This window comes from Primulina eburnea, chromosome 6 (assembly GCF_022965805.1).
Source record: "Primulina eburnea isolate SZY01 chromosome 6, ASM2296580v1, whole genome shotgun sequence".
Lineage (NCBI taxonomy): Eukaryota > Viridiplantae > Streptophyta > Magnoliopsida > Lamiales > Gesneriaceae > Primulina > Primulina eburnea.
The window spans coordinates 15,649,284-15,673,774 of record NC_133106.1 but is presented as its reverse complement, the minus strand read 5'-3'; the positions used below and the strand labels follow the sequence as shown (position 1 = coordinate 15,673,774).

General features: G+C 34.7%; 1 non-coding gene across 1 annotated transcript; it reads left to right on the top strand.

Moving 5' to 3' along the window:
- Positions 1 to 16,435: 16,435 nt before the first annotated feature.
- Positions 16,436 to 16,546, top strand: LOC140835565 (small nucleolar RNA R71). The gene has a single exon (XR_012118889.1). It is a non-coding gene; the product is annotated as a small nucleolar RNA R71 (small nucleolar RNA).
- The last annotated feature ends 7,945 nt before the right edge of the window (positions 16,547 to 24,491 follow it).

Genomic DNA, 24,491 nt, shown 5'->3' with positions numbered 1-24,491 from the left:
TGATCTAGAACCGTTTCTGATTCAGTCTTTGCAAATACATGTTGTAATCAACTCATATAACAAGACAACATGTAATAGTGAAAGCAATAAATCATGCTAGCACAAGAAAAGCAAGGAAGAGAATTCAATCTACCCCCGCTCATTCTATCCTATCTCAGTCTAAAGGATCTATCGCTCTGATATCACTTGTTGTGGGGACTCGGGCTCTAACTCAATTGTCTTTGGTATTAATTGGATCTTTGCTAGAAAATGTGGCTCAAAATTTTGCTTTTAATATCAAAACAATTGTATATAAATCATACACAAATGATACCTCTATTTTATTTTCAACAAAGTGGGTACATGTCTTGTTTCATTACATACTTAAACAAACTAGTATTTGAAACACATTACATATCAAATGTATATACTACTAGTCCATATTCAACGCCCATAATAACCACGCTATCCAATCTCTCATCTTTGTCTCGACCCTTATCCTCTCCCACCTGTTTTCATGCACACATACAGACACAACAACAGCCGGAAACTCCGGTGAGAACAAATACCAGTATAAAACATGTATACATATATGTCATGCAAGAAAATACAAAATCATAATACATGAATCAGTAATCATGACACATTAGTGAAGACAGATAAAACATCTTTGACTCGACTTATATCTAAGTCTAGGGATCCTGATGTGAATAAGACGTAACAAGTTTCCCAACTACTCTCCCAATCGGGGTGGCGGTATGTCTTATTCCTAGACATCGGCTCTGTCTGTATCGAATATCTACAATCGGAGTCGATCTTCTCCTATGCCTTGATACCACCGAACATCTAGAAACTTGGCATATCTGCCAATGACACTCCTATCTCAGTACATGTATATAAATCAATATATAGGACAAACATAACAAGTATGTGATTTTGGGAAACTCAAATCGAATCTGATTCGAGTTATTCTTACCGAATCAACATTGAATTATACTTTTCGTTGTTCAATCTTTGTTGATGTCGAGGTCTCGATGTCGAAGCTTGTCAAAACAAATATCCTTTCGTAGCCGGTGATGAGAGAAGCAAGAATCTAAACTCGGATCGAAAATCGGGCGGTTGGATTCTTCATAATCACAAGTCTAAGATGGAATGAAGTTTTGGAGGAATTCTCGGAACTTGGTCTCGGTTCTTGCTGCTGAGAATGAAGGATGACACATTAAGTATGCATGGCAAGGACACATGGTTTATTCTATATTCTGCACGTCACACCGCAGGTGCGGTCACTCTGCACCGCTGGTGCGCTGAGCGTACTGATCACTTCCACAAATTCAGAAGGAACGACCGCGGGTGCGCTGGCTTTTGGACCGCGGGTGCGTTGCCATCTCTGTCCCAACACCGTGGGTGCGGTTATGTTTATGGCGCGAGTGCACGGACCTTATTGTCCAGAAAAACTTGAATTGCAACGTCGCCTTTCCATGTATGTCCTTACATTCCATTATTCATAATACATGATAACTCAAGAGTATCAAACTAAAATTTCGGGCATTACATCATTAGTCTGATCAGACGATTATTACTTCACCCGGTGGTCACTTACCTGTCAGTTCAGTTCAGTTCAGTGCAGGGGCCACTTGCGTAGACCATAATCTCACCAAAAAATTATTACATGCTACTTCGTTACAGGGCTCCATGGAGCAAACATTTTCACTATGGTTTTCAGTTCAGTTATGCACGTATTATAATGAATCATGACACGATATTTTACTTCATGCCTCATGACATGATATTTTCACTTGCATGGGATTTTATTATTTATTTATTCGTTATTTACGATATATGCATGCTGAGTCTTTAGACTCACTAGACTTGATTGTTGTAGGTACTGATGATGTCGAGACCGAGGGCGGGGACCAGTGAGTTAGCTTGGGTCGGCAGTAGTGGAACCCGAGGATCTCATTTTCAGCATTTCTCATTTATTGCTCAAATATTTTTACCCATCATTGGATTAGGTTAAACGTTATTTTTGCAAACAATAATTTCTTCCGCTGCTATTTTGAATATTAAACTTTATTTATCAGTTTATTTTATGAATGAGATATTTTAATTATTTAAAAAGAAAATTTTTAATTTTTCCACAAATTCACAAACACGAATTTTCGGGCCTTTATAGCTGGTATCAGAGCAATGATTCTGTATAGGGTTGTACTACTACTGACCACGAGAAGCTCATGAAGTCACGTCTTCGGTCTGTAAGTTTTACATTTATGCATTTTATTTAAATCATGAATTATTTTATCAGCATGTTCTCATGAAATGTTTTTACGTTCAGATTTAATTGTTCGGTATTTATTCAAATTTAAATAAATTATCGAATTATGCATGTTGTTTACGTATGGGTTATGTATGGAACAGTATGCCCCCTAGACGCCTTGTTGGACGTCTCAGAGGTAATGATGAGCCTCGCCAAGAGGATGGGAGGAGCAGAGACAGGAGAGGCAGGGACCTCCACCCCCTCCACCTGACATGAATGCCCAGATGCTAGCTGGGATGACACAGTTCTTCGCACAGTTTGTGGGGAACAATGTTGGACAGCCAGGCCGACAGGGCCCAAAGCTGTCTATGAGAGATTCATGAAGATGCATCCTAAGGAGTTTTCAGGGACGACGGACCCCATGATTACCGAGGGCTGGATCAAGTCCCTCGAGGTTATCTTCGAGTTTATGGAGCTTGGAGATGCAGACAGAGTACGTTGTGCCACCTATTTATTCGGAGGAGATGCCCGCTTATGGTGGAAGGAGCGTCAGTAGTCTTGAACTTGGCTACACTGAGCTGGACACGCTTCACGGAGGTATTTTACTCCAAATATTTTACTGATGAGGTGCGCTCTCGTTTGACCAAGGAGTTCATGATCCTGAGGCAATGAGATCTGACGGTTACGGAGGTCATCCGTAAGTTTGAGAGGGGCTGCCATTTTGTGCCCATGATTGCGAATGATGCGGGTGCCAAGCTGAGGCAATTTCTTGATGGATTACGGCCTATCTTGCGCCGTGATGTTAGGGTGGCTGGACCTACTACTTTTGAAGTTAAGGTTTCTAGAGCTCTGGCTGCAGAGCAAGATCTGATTGACATCGAGAGGGATCGCCTGGGAAAAAGACCAGTTCAGGTACCACCCCGCCCTACTCCTCCTCAGCAGCAGCATCAAAACAAGATGCCTTTCTACGGCCTACCCAGAAACAGAGGCCAGCAGCAGCAGGGGCGTGCAGTCCCTAAGACTTTTGAGCATCCAGTTTGTCCTAAATGCTCACGCCGCCATCCTGGAGCATGTATGTATGCCTCGGGGAAGTATGACAAGTGTGGTAGCCCAGACCACGTTCTGCCGCAGTGCCCTCAGAGGAACCTGCCTACCCAAGGCAGGGTGTTTGCCCTCCATGCAGCGGAGACGAACACGGAGACCATGCTTATGACAGGTATCATAAAGCTTTAAGTTTTTATTTGGGATTTATTGTTTTGGGTTGAAATCTTGAACTTAGAATTGCAATAGGATTGCATGCTCTACTCAGTATTATTTTGGGAATTTAAGTTAGAAGAACTTTGACCTTTGCGTGTCTATAAGTTAGTTCTTGTGATTATTGGATTCAGCTCAGTGTTCCAACCTTTCAGAGAGAATTTTTATATTTGTTTCCACTACGAAAGCCTTGATAGATTCAGGGGCTACTAACTCGTTTATTTCGGAGACCTTTGCTAATTTCCTCAAGGTCAAGACCGTTGGGCTAGACATAGCCTATTCAGTAATACTGCCTTCTGGTGAGGAGATGGCAGCCAATCATGTGATCCGAGACATAGACCTTGAGCTGCATGGGTATCTTGTTTATGCGGATCTTATCGTGCTACCGATGCCAGAGTTTGACATCATACTAGGGATGGATTGGCTATTGCGGAACAGAGTATTGATCGACTTTCAGCGGAGATCTGTTCTCGTCCGACCGCTTGGAATGGCATAGTTCTTATTTGAGCCAGACAGGTACTTTCCCTTACCGCACATTATTCCTTATGTCCAGGCTAGGAAGCTCATGCATAGAGGGTGTCGGGCGTTTCTAGAGACCTTTGTATCTGTCCCCGAGGCGCCCAGGCAGTCAGCCTCAGATGTTCCTATTGTTAGGGATTTCCTAGATGTTTTTCCTGAGGACGTCTCTGGTATGCCACCCGAGCGAGAGGTGGAGTTTTCTATTGAGTTTATGCCAGGTACGGCTCCGATTTCGAAAGCCTACAGCTACCGACAGAGATGGCCGAGCTTAAGAAACAGATTCAGGAACTTCTTGATAAGGAGTTCATTCGCCCGAGTTTCTCTCCATGGGGCGCTCCAGTCTTGTTTGTGAAGAAGAAGGATGGCTCTATGAGACTTTGTATTGATTACCGGGAGTTAAACAGGGCTACAGTGAAGAGCAAGTACCCACTTCCGCAGATTGAGGATTTATTTGATAAGTTGCAGGGGGCTTCGGTATTCTCGAAGATTGATCTGCGGTTCGTTTATCACCAGTTAAGGGTGAGAGAGCTGATGTTTCCAAGACTGCTGTAATAGCCAAGCCTGGTGAACGGTACGGTCTAAGATTTCATATGATTATTGACTATTTGGTCGAGTTTAGTATGGTTTGGATGTTAAGAATCTTGATTTATGGTTTATAGTATTGTTATTTATAGTTGTTGTGTGGCGATTATTGTAGCGTCGTTGCGATTTAATTATGGTAATTTGTATGTTGAGCCGATTGGTATGAGGCCAATTGGAGTGGTTAGATATGTTATAGAGGTGCAACTTTCTTGTTGGGAGTGTTGCCAAATTATGAAGAGAAGTGGCTTTACGATTCGATTTTAGTTGCATAGAGTTTGTTGTTGGCTTCAGGTGACAGTGCACCAGCGCTCAAGAGAAGACCGCACCCGCGGTCTTTAATTCAGATTTTTGATGAGATTGCCGAAGACACACCGCACCCGCAGTGTAAAGGTTACCGCACCCGCGGTCGACATTTTTGGACTTTTGGTTGAGGTGTCGTAGGCACACCGCACCCGCGGTGCGTGAACAGTAGAAACGTGTTTTCACGATTGAAGTGTTTAAATGCAAGAGTTGCTCACTTTTTCTAATTTCTTCTCCTCCATTCTCGATTTAAGCTCTTGGGAGACTAGGGTTTCTACATTTCTTTCATTTCCTTTCTTTGATTCAAGCTTGTGGTTGGATTGTTGGTGTGAGAGCAAGGTTCTTGTTGGTTCTAGGAGCTAAGGTAAGCTTGTGGCTTTGATTGTTTCTTGGTTTTGATGTTGGGGGAAGTATTGGGTTTGTTGATGGTGTTGGTTTAATGGATTAATTTATATGGGTTTATGATTATTGAGATGTTGATGGTACAATATATGGTTTATTGTAGTAGGAATTCAACCAAGAGTATAGAATCAAGGTTTCTATTGGTTGTAAGTGGAATTTCATTCCTTGTGCTCACATGATATTATATGTATCGTGTTTCAATGTTTTAATGTGATATTCCCTTCTTTTGATTCATGTTATGTATTGATACACTTTGTTGTATATTATGGAGGCATTTTATGTTTCAATTGTGAAAAAAGGAATACAAGAGAAAAAGAGTCTTCAAAGTGTTGATAAAATGCCAAAGAGAGAGTTTAAATGATTTATTGGATTGATAGATACTTAGTCAGAGATTGCATGCAATTAGTTGATCAACGACCATAGGCTTATATCCCTCAGAGTTATCGATTTATATCGATGGGATATAGGTACAGAGACAGAGATACTATATAGATATCAATCCAACAGAGAAAATAGAAATACCATCTTATTGTTATATTGCTATGTTATTCATGTTTCAAGAGTTTATGGTATTTAATGATTTCAAAGCCATGTTTTACAGAGTATGATATGTATCCATTGCTATGTAAGAGTTCCGCTTGCTGAGTTTTATATTCATTTCAATTATTTCATGTGATGCAGATAAGAGTGACGGGCCGGGACGTTGATTGTGGACCAGAGTCATATGCATATAGAAGAGATGGAAGGAAGAAGATCTTTTGATAGCATTTTGGACATGATCACAAGAATGATATTTTGATTTTTGTTGTATCATTTTATTGATCATGTGTATACTTTTGATTATATATGAAATGTATTTTGAATCCTTCCTCCATTTTGAAGAAAATTTTAAATTCCGCTGTTATTTTATTAAAACCGGTCGAGGGTGTCACATTTAGTGGTATCAGAGCACTGTTCTTCGGACCAATGCATATGACTTCGTCTACTTTCAACCGTTCGGGTATGTCTTCTTCTTTATCTATTCATTGTTATTGGTTAATATATATTATGTGAGCACATTGTAGGATTAGATGCCTCCTAAGAGAAAGGATTCAGAGGGTGAGGATAGTTCTTCCTCGAGAGTTGTCGATGAGTTCGGCAAGTTATTGAAAGAGCTAGCCAAGGTCCACAGCGAGCAGATCCAACAGTTGCTACGTTTGCAAGGAACAGGTCAAGGTAGAGGTCAAGTGAGAGGCCAAGTGGCACAAGCAGTTGGTACTTATGGAATCTTTACTGCTTTCAAGAGGATGGATCCACCGGAATTTGCAGGAAGCACTGATCCGTTGGTGGCGGTAGAGTGGATCAAAGCTCTTGAGGCGATTTTTGATCATATCAACTATGAAGATAAGGACAGAATCAGTTGTGAAGTGTTCATGTTAGTCAAAGTTGCACGCATTTGGTGGAATGCTACCAAGGTTAGTGTGGATGTTCCGGAATTGAAGTGGCAAGAGTTCACTGATCTTTTCTATGACAAGTACTTCCCAGATGCACTTCGAGCTCGTAAAGTGACTGAGTTTTTAGAGCTCCGTCAAGGAGGTATGAATGTTGACGAGTACATTCTGAAGTTCGAGGAGGGCTGTCTGTTTGCCTCATACATTGCCTCCAATGACAAAGACAAGGGTGTTCACTTCTTTAGAGGCCTTCGAGCAGAGATCAGAAGGGACATCAACATGTCTAAGGCGGTGTTGCTACTACTTAAATAATAATTCACTCAAGTGTAGGTTGTCTGCAAGTAATATATTTCGTAAGTACGAGATCGATCCACAGAGAGGTTATTTTTAGTTTAAATTTATTAATTTATAGATTACCAAATGCAAGAATGAAGTTTACAAATTATAAATTTTGTCAAGGCTTGAGGATTTATTCTTGGTTTATATAATATTGTTTAACTAAAAGTAAAACAAAAGAAACAACCATAAATAATGGTTCCAAGAAAATTAAACACATACATAATATAATATAGTTCCCACTATAGAAAATACCGAATTAACCGATATTTTATATATGGTACCTATGATTATATTATAACTATATAAATAAATAATTGCATAAAGTAAATGTTAGATTAAATCATTATATTTCATTTAGAACAACCGGCAGAGCCACGCTATTGCCTAAATGAAATATATTGATTTAATAAGTTAATTGCAGTAAAGTAAAAGTTAGTTGCGATAAAGTAAATGTTAGTTGCGGAAAAGTAAAAGTTAGATGCGAAAAATAAAAGTTAGTTGCGATAAAGTAAATGTTAGATTGTTAGATATTAGTATTAAATCATAATATTTCATTTAAAACAACCGGCAGAGCCACGCTATCGTCTAAATGAAATATTATGATATTATTATATAAATATATATATCTATATATATAATAATAAGTGATGAAATATTTATTGTATCAAAATTAAACAACAAATCAAGATAACCACTTCAATGGTATCAAGCTTTTGATGTAAATTGATAATAAGAAATAATTCATTTTTATACCTACAATGAAAATAAGTTAGCTAAATGAAAAGAAATAAAGAAAGAATATACAAAATATAAACAATCTTACTTCACCAAGAATGCATCCTCTTCATCTTGACATAATAGATTTAGCTTGCCATGAATTTACTTTTAATCAACACTAAAATATCACTCATAGTTGAGAAATTGAGAGAAAATATATTGGAACTTAGAACTTTGATACACACTCACACTATATTTTACAATGAGATAGAATGATTCTCAAGCTAGCACAAAGCCTCTATTTATAGGCCAAATGAGAGAAAGGGTCAAAAATTCTATTAATGCCATGTAGTTGTAATAGTATTCTTTGTCTCCTCAACTCCAATTCCATGTCCCTTCTTTCAATGCCTTGTTCCACGACTTTTCTCACTCACTTTGACTCTGATTAAGGCCACAAACATGTGGGGAATTTTGTGTAGATGAGTTTGGCCACTTGATTCATCTCATTTGGATAAATATTGAAATAGTTATGAATTTTTTACTAAATGATGGTCATAGTAAAAGTAAATGTGTCCTCCTTTTGATCTTTGCACAATTTGATCATCTTAATGAGCTTTTTAGGCAATCATGTCTTCTGCAAAGTTGTAGATAACTTCTCAAGGATTCCAACCATGTTAGAGTCACCTCCATTTGAATTTTCTAGCTTGAGTTATCATTATTTTACCAACGCGTAAAAAAACCTGAAAATAAAACAAATTTAGTAAGACATTTAAATATAAACAAACAATACTAAAATAACATAATTTATAATTTTAATGAAACTTAAAATTTTAAAATACAGTTTTTAACATATAATAAATTATTAATTTTAAGTTTCATCACACCCCCACACTATCTTATTACTAGTCTCTTAATAATAAAATTTATCGGAAAGTCACAACCTAGATTCTTTATTCCTTTTATATATTCAAATACAAACATATTCATTTTAAAAACAAACTCATATACCGATTTATATATATATATACTTTTCATTTAATATAATAATATATAATTTGATGTGTTTTTATTCTTATTTTCACATAATATATAAAATAACAATATATATGATTAATAAATTTCTAAATTTATTTATAATAATATAGTCAAAAAGATAATTCACGCCACCCACCATAACATGTACAATATCAAGAATATTTTTGTAAAAGCCTCAACTCCATATATTCTTTCAGGTCAAAATATTTTATGAATAGCTAGTTTTCACTCATGGAGTTGGAATGAATATTAACTCTCATTGAAAAAGGCTAAGCATTAAAGCAGACAATTAAATAAACTAATATTGAAAACAAAATAGGAAAATTTACAAAGAATAAAATCCCCTTTCTTTTCTTTTTTTTTTTATCTTTTTTTTTATTTTTTTTTAATAACGTGACTGCAAAATTTTACAATAACATAAACTCTTTTTTTTATCCAAACATTTTACCAAAAATATCTATATATATATATATATATATATATATATATATATATATATATATATATATATATAAACATTTATATAACAGATACATTCAACTATCTTTGAAACTTATCTAGCACAAACAAATCTTTTTGTTTGTTTTTGTTTTTTTTTTTTTTATTAAGAACACATTGATAGTACATCAATCAAATCTTGAAAAAAAACAAATATTACAATGAATAAAGTATTTTGCAGTCCGTTATTTATTTACATCTTTTCTTTTTTTTTCAATAAATATTTTTTATAGGGGAATTATATTCTTGTAATTAACCATTTTTTACTAATCAATAAAAGTTTATTAATTGTTTTCTCATTTCTCACCACTTACTCACAAAAGATGTGTGAGTATATATTATACTTTTACAAAAAATTCTTTCAATTATACATGTAACAACCATACAAATCATATCTTTTAACTATATTCTTATAAAAATTTTAGAAATTATTTTATTTGAAAACACACACACAAATATATACATATATGTAAATAAATAAACACATCTATTATATATTTTATATTAATTGATCAAAATATATATGTATATAAATTGGTACATATGAAAACTAATTTTTCTTGTAGTCTGTAATTTGAATATAATGAATATTAAAATCTAGTGTATTGTGATTTTCCGATAATTATTAACTAATGCGTCTCAGGTGCATTTTACTGACACCTTACTCGACATTGAACTAAAAAGTATTATTATTATTACTACATATTTTTATTTTTATATAAAAAAAAACTAAGAAGAGAAGAAGAAGAAGAACAAGAAATTATTCATACCTTAAAAAAAAAACATTAAAAACATACCGTTGAATCGCAAGTTTAGCATCACATGAATTTTCTTTTCTTACTCTTGGATGTTGGCCAATTAAGTTGAGATAAGAATGGATCTGTTTCATGACTAAATCTTTGCAGTAAATCAATAAGTTCACCTTCACTTGTAGCAGAAACTAACATCCTTCGCGAAGCTAATGAAATAAATCCCTGTTCCACAACATCATCAAGAAACGATAACAATTTATCATAATAATTGTTAACATTTAACAAACCAATTGGCTTATTGTGGATATTTAATTGTGCCCAACAAACAGTATGAAATATTTCTTCCAAAGTACTGAAACCTCCTGGTAAAGCAATGAAAGCATCTGAATGTTCAATCATTTGAGTAATTCTTTCAAACATGTTGTCCACTTTCATTTCTTCTCCTATTGTTGGTCCTGTAAGATTGGCTAAGGTAATCGGAATAATGCCTAAGACTTCACTTCCACCTGCATGCGCAGCTTTTGCAACTTTTCCCATGAGGCCAACTTCACCACCACCATACACCAAATGAATCTTGTTTTTAGCAAGTGCTATTCCAAGCTTTTCTGCTACTTCTTCATAAATTGAATCTTTTCCTGCACTAGATCCACAAGATTTTTGATTTTACTTACCGTGGACGTTGACATGTTGAGAAATATGTTTTCTGTAATTGTTAGATCACAGCATATGAATTTATAAGCGTAACATGCCAACAGTCAATATTTGAACAGGAAATTATTATTATTAAAAGAAAATAAAAATGATAAAATTAAAACAAATATATACAGCGTAGTTGTGATTGTGGCTCACATCTTCCTCTGATTTTACGTTCAGTAACGGCTTCAACGCCTTCTATGAGTCGAGGATATGCTTCCCATACAATTTTCTTATAAATTGGCAAACAGGGTCTTTTAACGTCAGATTCCCAAGACGAGATTGTATATATATATTTACTTATCTAAATAGACATGCGTTACTACAGTAGGATCTTTGTAAGGCTGATTCCACCGTCCATATTGATATTCCTCCTGTTGAAATTGCCACCATAGTTTAAGAAGTTCATTTTGCACGTACCCACTAGAATGCGTATCAAGAACCTCTAGAAAATTATCCAAAGGCTCTTTACTCAGACCATTTTTAATGAATAAAATTTTATCTTCTCTATTCATTGATGTCATTCCAACATTTTTGCATTTCCCATTACAAGTCCACCTTGCACATTTATAACATCCACCTATACGTTTAGCTCTTCGCTTTTTGGCATATGTGCTTTTACCAAATCCTGGCATATGTCTTATTATTAATTCACTTGCTTCCCCAACCAATCGGACTTTTGCTTCAATTATCAAACGGATATCATCCGGTATACCATATGACATCATCAACCTTAGCCGCTCACATCTAGCTTTATAAATTTTTTTCAATGCATTATCAGGTAAACAAGCAAAATATTTACGAAGATTCATAATACATGCATCCATATTATTATTATTATTATATTTATTATTATTATCATTATATATTTCAATTATTTTGGGAAAACTGAAGAAACCGACTTAAACAGTCACGGAATACCGTTATCCGCCACTTAACCGGGAAATGAACTAGAATCTGCAAAACAAAATGAAAATATCAAACAACTATTGTGGATCATATAAAGGCATAAACTCATCATTAAGAATTTCATTTTATAGAAAAGGCTTAAGTCTTTGCCCATTAACTTTAAACACGTCATTATTTTTAGGATTTTCAATATCAACAGCACCATGAGGATAAACAAATTTGACTATAAATGGTCCTGACCACCTCGATCTTAGTTTACCTAGAAATAAATGCAAACGAGAATTATAAAGCAAAACTTTTTGTCCAATTTCAAATGACTTTCTCATAATATTTTTATCATGAAAGATTTTAGTTTTATCTTTATAAATCTTTGAATTTTCATATGCATCATTTCTTAATTCTTCAAGTTCATTTATTTGCAATTTTCTTAATTTAAATGCATCATCTAAATTAATATTAAATGCTTTAATTGCCCAATAAGCTTTATGTTCAAGTTCAACCGGTAAATGACAATGCTTACCAAAAACTAACCTATATGGTGACATCCCTAATGGATGTTTTGAATGTAGTTCTATATGCCCATAATGCATCAGTTAATCTTAAAGACCAATCTTTTCGATTTGTATTAACTGTTTTTTCTAAAATTTGTTTTATTTCTCTATTTGCAAGTTCAACTTGACCATTACTTTGAGGATGATATGGGGTAGAAGCTTTATGTGTAATGCCATATTTCTTAATAAAGAAGAAAATGATTGATTTATAAAATGACTTCCCCCATCACTAATTATTGCCCTAGGTATTCCAAATCGACTAAAAATATTTTCTTTTAAAAATTTTATAACAACTTTATGATCATTAGTTCTACATGCAATCGCTTCAATCCATTTTGAAACATAATCAACAGCGACTAAAATGTATGTATATCCAAAAGATAATGGAAATGGACCCATAAAATCTATCCCCCAACTATCAAATATTTCAATAATTATGATTGGATTTAAAGGCATAATGTTTCGTTTTGAAATTGATCCCATCTTCTGACAATTTTCACAAGATTTGCAAAATAAATGCGTATATTTGAATAAAGACGGCCAATAAAATCCACATTGTAAGATTTTTGTAGCTGTTTTATTGGATGAAAAATGACCTCCACATGCTTCAGAATGACAAAATTTAATAACATTACTTACTTCATTGTCGGGTATGCATCGTCGAAAAATTTGGTCAGGACAATACTTAAATAAGTAAGGATCATCCAAATAAAATTTTTTAACTTCTATCAAGAATTTATTCTTATCCTGTGAATTCCAATGAGAAGGCATTTTATTTGTCACAATAAAATTTACAATGTTAGCAAACCATGGCATAATAGTAGCATAAAACAACTGATCATCTGGAAAATTTTCATTTATTGGTATTTCATTATGAGATGATTCAGTCATTATTCTAGATAAATGATCGGCTACAACATTTTCTTTTCCTTTTTTATCTTTAATTATAATATCAAATTCTTGTAACAATAAAATCCACCGTATTAATCTTGGCTTAGCATCTTGTTTATTTGATAAATATTTTATGGCAGAATGATCGGTGTAAACAATAGTAGTAGAACCAATTAAATAAGATCGAAACTTATCTAATGCAAATACTACTGAAGGTAATTCTTTTTCAGTAGTTGAATAATTTATTTGGGCACTATTTAAGGTTCTACTAGCATAATAGATTGCATAAGGTTTTCCTTCTTTTCTTTGTCCTAACACAGCTCCTATAGCATAATCACTTGCATCACACATTAATTCAAATGGTAAAGACCAATCTGGAGGTTGTTAAATAGGTGATGTAATTAAAAGATTAATTATTTTTTTAAAAGCATTTTCACATTTTTGAGTCCATTCGAATTGTGTATCTTTTGTTAAAAGATTTGACATTGGTTTAGATATTATGCTGAAATTTTTTATAAACCTTCTATAAAATCCTGCATGACCCAAAAATGATCGAACTTCTTTGACTGTTTTTGGTGATGTTAAATTAGAAATAACATCAACTTTGGCTTTATCAACTTCAATTCCTTTTTCAGATATCACATGTCCTAAAACAATCCCAGATTTAACCATATAATGACATTTTTCCCAATTTAAAACAAGATTTTTTTCTTCACATTTTTTTAATACTTTTTCTAGATTTTTAAGACAATTTTCAAATGAGTTTCCAAAAACAGTTATATCATCCATAAAAACTTCTACAAATTCTTCAATCATATCACTGAAAATACTTAACATGCATCTTTGAAAAGTAGCTGGAGCATTACATAAACCAAATGGCATTCTTTTAAATTCAAAAGTTCCGAAAGGACAAGTGAAAGTTGTTTTTTCTTGATCTTCTAATGATATAGGTATTTGATAATACCCCGAATACCCATCAAGAAAACAATAATAAGAATTTCCTGCTACTTTTTCTAAAATTTGATCTAAAAATGGTAGTGGGAAATGATCTTTTCTAGTTGCATCATTTAATTTTCTATAATCAATACACATACGCCAACTAGATGGAATCCTAGTTTGTAATAACTCTCCTTTTTCATTTTTTATAACAGTGATGCCTGACTTTTTAGGTACTACTTGTGTTGGACTTACCCATTTACTATCTGAGATTGGATAGATAATTCCAGCGTCTAATAGTTTTAATACTTCATTCTTAACAACTTCTTTCATATGTGGATTTAACCTTCTTTGCGGTTGTTGATACGTTTTAGCATTTTCTTCCAAGTGAATTTTATGTGTACAAATTAAAGGATTCATACCTTTTATATCTTTCAAAGTCCATCCAATTGCATTTTTATATTTTTTAAGTAATTGAATTAAATCTTCTTCTTGATTTGGTAGAAGAGTGGAAGAAATTACAACAGGAAATGTTTATTTTGACCAAGAAATACATATTTCAATTCTAATGGTAAAGATTTTAATTCAAGTTTTGTATTATCATCTTCTTTAAAATTATTTTCAGACTCCAAACTTTCTACTGAAAAAACTTCACATTGTTGATTTAAGTTTTCTTCTTGTATATTTTCTTCCACAATTGTTTGAATTTCATTATCATCTTCATTTTCATTTTCATTAATACTTGGTTGTTTACATAAATTAAACACATTAATTTCTAGAGTCATATTTCCAAAAAGCAATTTCATTATTCCATTTCGACAATTAATTAAAGCATTTGAAGTTGCTAGAAATGGTTGTCCCAATATTACTGGAATTTCATTATGTACTTCTATTGGTTGTGTATCTAAAACAATAAAATCTACAGGATATATGAATTTATCAACTTGAACCAACACATCTTCTACAATACCTCTAGGTATTTTAATTGACCTATCCGCCAGTAAAAGAGTAACAGAAGTGGGTTTTAATTCTTCTAAATTAAGTTTTTCATAAACTGAATAAGAAAGTAAATTCACACTTGCTCCCAAATCCAACAAAGCTTTTTTAATTTTATTTTCTCCAATAATACATGAAATTGTTGGACAACCAGGATCTTTATATTTTAAACTAGAATTATTTTGAAGAATAGAACTTACTTGTTCAGCCAAGAATGCTTTTTTATTCACATGCAATTTTCTCTTCACAGTACATAAGTCTTTTAAAAATTTTGCATAAGAAGGTACTTGTTTAATATCATCTAATAATGGAATATTTATCTTCACTTGTTTAAAAACTTCATAGATATCAGAATCACTTTTTTGTTTTTATGATTTGTTAATGCATGAGGAAATGGTGGAGGTTTATTTGACTTATTTACTATTTCAGATGATTTATCATTCACCATATTATTCTTAAAATTTAAGGTATCATCATTCTCAAAAGTATCAGGATTATCATCCTTACTCTTTGATTTTAAATGATCCTTGTTTTCATTACTATATGGATCATTAACTATTTTACCACTTCTAAGGGTAATAACATATTTTATTTGATCAATTTTTTTTATTTTTTAATTCTTGATTTTGATTTTTAGGATTAGGTTGAGGTTGAGATGAAAATTTTCCTTTTTCATGAATATTAAGTGCAGATGCAAATTTTGCAAGAGTTTCTTTCAAATCACTCATAGATTGACTGTTTTGAATATTGATAGACTCTTGCTTTTGGATAAATGCATGAATTACATCTTCAAAGTTTTTTCTTGGAGGTGTAACATAAGGAATATAACCTTGATGATTTTGGTTATTTTGAAAATATTGTTGTGACGGTTGTGCATTATTATCATTCCTCCAACTAAAATTAGGATGTTTTTTCCATCCCGGATTATATGATGGTGAAAAAGGATCTAGTATTGGTTTTTTATAATTGTTAACATAGTTTGCTTGTTCATGGAGACATTCTTTAAATGAAGGTAATGTTGGACAATCTTTTGTAGCATGATCATGTGTATCACATATATGACAAACAATTTCTTGAATACTTTTTAATTGACCACTCTTTTTCATTTCTAATGACTCAATTTTTCTTGCTAAAGATGCAAGTTTAGCTTGAATATCTGTATCATCTTTAAGATTATAGATACCACCCCCATTTGTTGAATTATTGTTTTTAGTTGTTGGTGGTTCTATTGTGCCTATATTATCCCAATTTTGAGCATTTTCTGCTAATGAATCCAAATATTCCATAGCTTCATTTGGGTTTTTATCTTCAAAAGTTCCATTACACATGAATTCTATCATTTGCCTATCTTTATGTATTAGACCTTCATAAAAGTGAGAAACTATTCTCCATGTTTCAAAACCATGATGTGGGCATGTATTAAGTAATTCTTTATATCTATCCCAACATTGATAAAACGTTTCTCCTTGTTTTTGAGAAAAAGTTGTAATTTGTCTTTTAAAAGAGTTTGTTCTATGGGAAGGGAAAAACTTTTTGAGAAATTGTTGTTGCATTTCTTCCCATGATCTTATTGAACTTGATCTTAAATTTTGTAGCCATGTTTTAGCTTTATCTTTTAAAGAAAAAGGGAAAAGCTTTAATCGAACTATATCCATGCTACAATTTTGATCATTATAAGTGTTACAAACTTCCTCAAATTCTCTTAGATGTAAATATGGATTTTCAGAATCTAAGCCATGAAAATTTGGTAAAATTTGAATAATTTGAGGTTTAAAATTGAAATTAGATACATCGGGAGGAAAAACTAAACAAGATGGGGCACTAGTTCTAATAGGGTTCATATGGTGCCTAAGTGTTCTTAATTGATCATGTTCTTGATTACTATTATTATTATTGTTATTATTATCATTATCTTGATTATTTGAATTATCATCCATATTTAAATTATTTTCAGATACTCGAATAAGTCTACCACTTTTTTTCAACTCCAAACACTCATACAAGTAAAAACACACAATACTTATAAATAAAACATAAATAACAAATATAAACTTAATTTATACCTCCCCGTCAACGGCGCCAAAAACTTGCTACTACTTAAATAATAATTCACTCAAGTGTAGGTTGTCTGCAAGTAATATATTTCGTAAGTACGAGATCGATCCACAGAGAGGTTATTTTTAGTTTAATTTATTAATTTATAGATTACCAAATGCAAGAATGAAGTTTACAAATTATAAATTTTGTCGAGGCTTGAGGATTTATTCTTGGTTTATATAATATTGTTTAACTAAAAGTAAAACAAAAGAAACAACCATAAATAATGGTTCCAAGAAAATTAAACACATACATAATATAATATAGTTCCCACTATAGAAAATACCGAATTAACCGATATTTTATATATGGTACCTATGATTATATTATAACTATATAAATAAATAATTGCATAAAGTAAATGTTAGATTAAATCATTATATTTCATTTAGAACAACCGGCAGAGCCACGCTATTGCCTAAATGAAATATATTGATTTAATAAGTTAATTGCAGTAAAATAAAAGTTAGTTGCGATAAAGTAAATGTTAGTTGCGGAAAAGTAAAAGTTAGATGCGAGAAAGTAAAAGTTAGATGCGAAAAATAAAAGTTAGTTGCGATAAAGTAAATGTTAGATTGTTAGATATTAGTATTAAATCATAATATTTCATTTAAAACAACCGGCAGAGCCACGCTATCGTCTAAATGAAATATTATGATATTATTATATAAATATATATATCTATATATATAATAATAAGTGATGAAATATTTATTGCATCAAAATTAAACAACAAATCAAGATAACCACTTCAATGGTATCAAGCTTTTGATGTAAATTGATAACAAGAAATAATTCATTTTTATACCTACAATGAAAATAAGTTAGCTAAATGAAAAGAAATAAAGAAAGAATATACAAAATATAAACAATCTTACTTCACCAAGAATGCATCCTCTTCACATTGACATAATAGATTTAGCTTGCCATGAATTTACTTTTAATCAACACTAAAATATCACTCATAGTTGAGAAAATGAAAGAACATATATTGGAACTTAGAACTTTGATACACACTCACACTATATTTTACAATGAGATAGAATGATTCACAAGCTAGCACAAGGCCTCTATTTATAGGCCAAATGAGAGAAAGGGTCAAAAATTCTATTAATGCCATGTAGTTGTAATAGTATTCTTTGTCTCCTCAACTCCAATTCCATGTCCCTTCTTTCAATGCCTTGTTCCACGACTTTTCTCACTCACTTTGACTCTGATTAAGGCCACAAACATGTGGGGAATTTTGTGTAGATGAGTTTGGCCACTTGATTCAACTCATTTGGATAAATATTGAAATAGTTATGAATTTTTTACTAAATGATGGTCATAGTAAAAGTAAATGTGTCCTCCTTTTGATCTTTGCACAATTTGATCATCTTAATGAGCTTTTTAGGCAATCATGTCTTCTGCAAAGTTGTAGATAACTTCTCAAGGATTCCAACCATGTTAGAGTCACCTCCATTTGAATTTCTAGCTTGAGTTATCATTATTTTACCAACGCGTAAGAAAACCTGAAAATAAAACAAATTTAGTAAGACATTTAAATATAAACAAACAATACTAAAATAACATAATTTATAATTTTAATGAAACTTAAAATTTTAAAATACAGGTTTTAACATATAATAAATTATTAATTTTAAGTTTCATCAGGTGTCATATAAAGAGATTGTTGCTAAAGCATTGTTGGCCGAGCAAGATGAGAAAGACATTGCCAGAGGGAGACAGGCGAGGCAGCAGGCTACTGCTCAGAGAGGTCAGGGTTCGAGTCAAAGAGGAAATGGCACTTTTAAGGGGAAAGGCAAGATAGAGTCAAGCCCGAAAGCACCGGCAGTTCCATTTGATCCTGAGAAGCCGTTGTGTCCCAAGTGCGGTAGGAATCATCGGCGAGAGTGCAGATTTGGTACTCATACTTGTTATCGATGTGGCACTGCAAGCCATATTGCCAAAGACTGTCCAAGAGGAGCGAATAAAGAGAAGGTGCAGGGTCGCATCTTCACCATGATGAAGGAAGGTATAAACCATGATTCTTCTGTGATCTCTAGCACTATTTTAATTTTGGGCAGATTAGCTACGACATTGATTGATACAGGTGCTACGCATTTTTTTATGTCTGAACTATTTTTGAGGTCTTTGGGCATAGTTCCTTCTGTTCTTCCCCTCCAGTTCAATGTTGTTTTGCCTTCTGGGGATGTGTTGTGCCCGACATCTATTGTGTATGCGTGCTCTGTTCAAATTGATGAGCGAGTGGTTTATGCCGATTTGATTGTTATTCCGATGGATGCATTTGATATTATACTTGGCATGGATTGGCTATCAACCTATCGTGCAGTGATTGATTGCGTTGCTAAGACAGCGTTTCGGACTAGGTACGGTCATTATGAATTTCTTGTGATGTCATTCGGTCTGACTAATGCTCCTTCAGTCTACATGGATCTTATGAATCTAGTGTTCAAGCCGTATTTGGATAGCTTTGTCATTGTTTTCATCAATGACATTTTGATTTATTCCAAGACCAGAGAGCTTCATGCAGAGCATCTCCGAGTTGTTCTTCAGTTGTTCAGAGAGAAGAGGTTGTATGCTAAGTTGAAGAAATGTGATTTCTGGTTGGAGCAGATTTCTTTCTTAGGCCATGTTGTCTCGAAGGGTGGTATAGCTGTTGATCCAGTGAAAATCGAGGCGGTTCAGAAATGGCCTATCCCTACCACTGTATCAGAGGTAGGTAGTTTTTTTGGTTTGGCGGTTTGTTATCGTCGTTTCATTGCAGACTTTTCTAAGATTTCCCTGCCGTTAACCAATATGACTAGGAAGACTGTGAAGTTCGAGTGGTTCATTTATTGCCAGAGTGGATTCCAAGAGTTGAAAGATATGTTGACGACAGCTCCTATACTTGCATTGTCCAGTGGTTCAGAGGACTTTGTTGTTTACACTGATGCGTCGAATAAAGGTCTTGGTGCAGTGCTGATGCAACGTGGGAAAGTTATAGCTTATGCTTCTCGCCAGTTGAAGGGCTATGAGAAGAATTATCCTACGCACGATCTAGAGCTGGCAGCTGTGGTTTTCGCCCTGAAAATCTGGAGACATTACTTATATGGCGAAAAGTGTGAAATTTTCACGGACCACCAGAGTTTGAAGTATTTTTTTTCTCATAAAGAACTCAATATGCGATAGAGACGGTGGTTAGAGCTTGTCAAAGATTATGATGTGACGATTAGTTACCACCCTGGGAAAGCGAATGTTGTAGCAGATGCATTGAGCTGTAAGTCGAGTTCTTCTTTGAGTTCGATGATTCAGCAGCCATTGTTGTTAGATTTGCAGCGAGAGGAGATAGCCTTAGTAGTACCAGGAAGAATAACTCGCTTTTCAGCGTTGATCATCAGGGATACATTGACGGACAGGATCCTAGAGAGCAAGCCATTGATTCACAGTTGATAGAGATGAGAGTCAGAGCAGATGAAAGAGGTAATTCAGAGTTTGGGTTGAATGGAGATGGTTTGATGACATTCAGATGCCGTATTTGTGTTCCTACTGGTGATGATATTCGGCGAGACGTCTTGACAGAGGCACATACCGCGCCATACTCGATATATCCAGGCAGCATCAAGATGTATCAGGATCTTCGTAGACTCTATTGGTGGCCAGGTATGAAGAAAGATATTGCCATGTTTATTTATCGGTGCTTAACTTGTCAGTAGGTGAAGATCGAGCACCAGAGACCTGCTAGGACATTGTTGTCATTGTCGATTCCTCAATGGAAATGGGAGCACATTACTATGGACTTCGTGACTGGTCTTCCCAGAACGCAGAAAGGTTTTAACTCTATTTGGGTTATTGTTGATTGATTGACCAAATCAGCGCATTTTCTTCCAGTCAAGACGACGTATTCCATGAACCAGTATGCCGAAGAGTACATAGCAAAGATTGTTAGACTTCATGGTGTTGCTGTGTCGATCGTGTCTGATCGTGACCCTAGATTTACTTCAGAGTTTTGGAAGAGTTTGCACAGAGCTATGGGTTCACGGTTAGCATTCAGTACAGCATATCATCCCCAGAGCGACGGTCAATCAGAGAGAGTTATTCTGATTCTAGAGGATATGCTCAGAGCTTGTACTATCGATTATCCTGATAGCTGGGATTCCAAATTGCCTCTTGTTGAGTTCACGTATAATAATAGCTACCAAGCGACGATTGGCATGGCACCGTATGAAGCACTTTATGGCAGAAAGTGTAGTTCGCCCTTGTATTGGGACGAGATTGGTGAGAGGAAGATGTTGGGTCCAGAGTTAGTCCAAAAGACAGCTGATGTTGTTGTTGTCATTCGAGAGAGGATGAAGACAGTACAGTCGAGACAGAAGAGCTATGCAGATGTGCGTCGTAGGCCGTTGCAGTTTGAGGTTGGCGACCATGTGTTCCTGAAGATAGCACCTCTTAAGGGTGTGATGCAGTTTGGCAAGAACGGAAAGTTGAGTCCGAGATTTATTGGCCCATTTGAGATTTTGGACAGAGTTGGTGATCGAGCTTACAGGTTAGCCCTACCACCAGATCTTGACAGAGTTCATAATGTTTTTCATGTCTCCATGCTCAGGAAGTATATTGCGAATCCTTCCCATGTTCTTCGCCACGAGCCACTGGATTTGACGCCGAATTTGATGTACCAAGAGATTCCAGTCCAGATTTTGGATCGGTAAGTTAAAGTGTCGAGAAAAAAATCGGCGTTGTTAAAGTCCTTTGGAGGAATCATTTGATTGAAGAGGCCACGTGGGAACCAGAGGACGAGATGAAAGAGAAGTATCTTGAGTAGTTTGCGCAGTGACATCAATTTCGACGACGAAATTCCTTTAAGGAGGGGAGATTAAAATAGCCAAACCTGGTGAACGGTACGGTCTAAGATTTCATATGGTTATTGACTATTTGGTCGAGTTTAGTATGGTTTGGATGTTAAGAATCTTGATTTATGGTTTATAGTATTGTTGTTTATAGTTGTTGTGTGGCGATTATTGTAGCGTCGTTGAGATTTAATTAATGGTAATTTGTATGTTGAGCCAATTGGAGTGGTTAGATATGTTATAGAGGTGCAACTTTCTTGTTGGGAGTGTTGCCAAATTATGAAGAGAAGTGGCTTTACGATTCGATTTTAGTTGCATAGAGTTTGTTGTTGGCTTCAGGTGACAGTGCACCAGCGCTCAAGAGAAGACCTCACACGCGGTCTTTAACTCAGATTTTTTATGAGATTGCCGAAGACACACCGCACCCGCGGTGTAAAGGTTACCGCACCCGCGGTCAACATTTTTGGACTTTTGGTTGAGGTGCCGTAGGCACACCGCACCTGCGGTGAAGAAGGTAACGCACCCGCGGTGCGTGAATAGTAGAAACGTGTTTTCACGATTTAAGTGTTTAAATGCAAGAGTTGCTCACTTTTTCTTATTTCTTCTCCTCCATTCTCGATTTCAGCTCTTGGGAGACTAGGGTTTCTACATTTCTTTCATTTCCTTTCTTTGATTAAAGCTTGTGGTTGGATTGTTGGTGTGCGAGCAAGGTTCTTGTTGGTTCTAGGAGCTAAGGTAAGCTTGTGGCTTTGATTATTTCTTGGTTTTGATGTTGGGGGAAGTATTGGATTTGTTGATGGTGGTTATTTTATGGATTAATTGATACGGGTTTATGATTATTGAGATGTTGATGGTACAATATATGGTTTATTGTTGTAGGAATTCAACCAAGAGTATAGAATCAAGGTTTCTATTGGTTGTAAGTGGAATTTCATTCCTTGTGCTCACATGATATTATATGTATCGTGTTTCAATGGTTTTAATGTGCTATTCCCTTCTTTTGATTCATATTATGTATTGATACATTTTGTTGTATATTATGGAGGCATTTTATGTCTCAATTGTGAAAAATGGAGTACAAGAGAAAAAGAGTCTTCAAAGTGTTTGATAAAATGCCAAAGAGAGAGTTTAAATGATTTATTGGATTGATAGATACATAGTCAGAGATTGCATGCAATTAGTTGATCAACGACCATAGGATTATATCCCTCACAGTTATCGATTTATATCGATGGGATATAGGTACAGAGACAGAGATACTATATAGATATCAATCCAACAGAGAAAAGAGAAATACCAACTTATTGTTATATTGCTATGTTATTCATGTTTCAAGAGTTGATGGTATTTAATGATTTCAAAGCCATGTTTTACAGAGTATGATATGTATCCATTTCTATGTAAGAGTTCCACTTGCTGAGTTTTATACTCATTTCAGTTATTTCATGTGATGCAGATAAGAGTGACGGGCCGGGACGTTGATTGTGGGCCGGAGTCATATGCATATAGAAGAGATGGAAGGAAGAAGATCTTTTGATAGCATTTTGGACATGATCACAAGAATGATATTTTGATTTTTGTTGTATCATTTTATTGATCATGTGTATACTTTTGATTATATATGAAATGTATTTTGAATCCTTCCTCCATTTTGAAGAAAATTTTAAATTCCGCTGTTATTTTATTAAAACCGGTCGAGGGTGTCACAACTGCTTTCAGGACTCGTTATGGCCATTACGAGTTCCTGGTGATGCCGTTTGGTCTGACGAACGTGCCAGCAATCTTCATGGATCTCATGAATCGCGTATTTCAGCCATATCTTGATCATTTTGTGATAGTGTTCATATACGACATTCTCGTCTACTCCAGGAATCAAGAGGATCACAGCAGACATCTGACCACCGTATTGCAGACCTTGTAGAAGCATAAGTTATTCGCAAAGTTCAGTAAATGCGAATTCTGGTTAGAGAAGGTGGCATTCTTAGGCCATATTGTTTCTAGAAGCAGTATTGAGGTAGACCCAGCGAAGGTTGCAGCAGTCAGAGATTGGGTTGTGCCGTAGAATGCATCAGAGATCCGCAGTTTTCTTGGGCTAGCAGGATAATATCGGAAGTTCATTAAGGGATTCTCATCTATTGTCGTTCCACTCACATCATTGACCAAGAAGAATGTGAAATTTGTGTGGAGCGATGAGTGTCAGAAGAGCTTCGATAATTTGAAGCAAGCTCTTATCTCAGCACCAGTTTTGGCCATGCCGTCAGGGCCCGGAGACTTTGTATTGTATACCGATGCTTCGACACTCGGTTTAGGCGCAGTATTGATGCAGCATGGGAAGGTGATAGCATATGCTTCTCGACAGCTGAAAACTCATGAGAAGAATTACCCTACCCATGATTTAGAGTTGGTCGCCTTATTTTTTTCCTGGAAGATTTTGAGGCATTATCTGTATGGAGAGAAGTGCCAGATCTTTACCGAAAACAAGAGCCTCGAGTATTTCTTTACGCAGAAGGAGCTGAACATGCGTCAGAGGC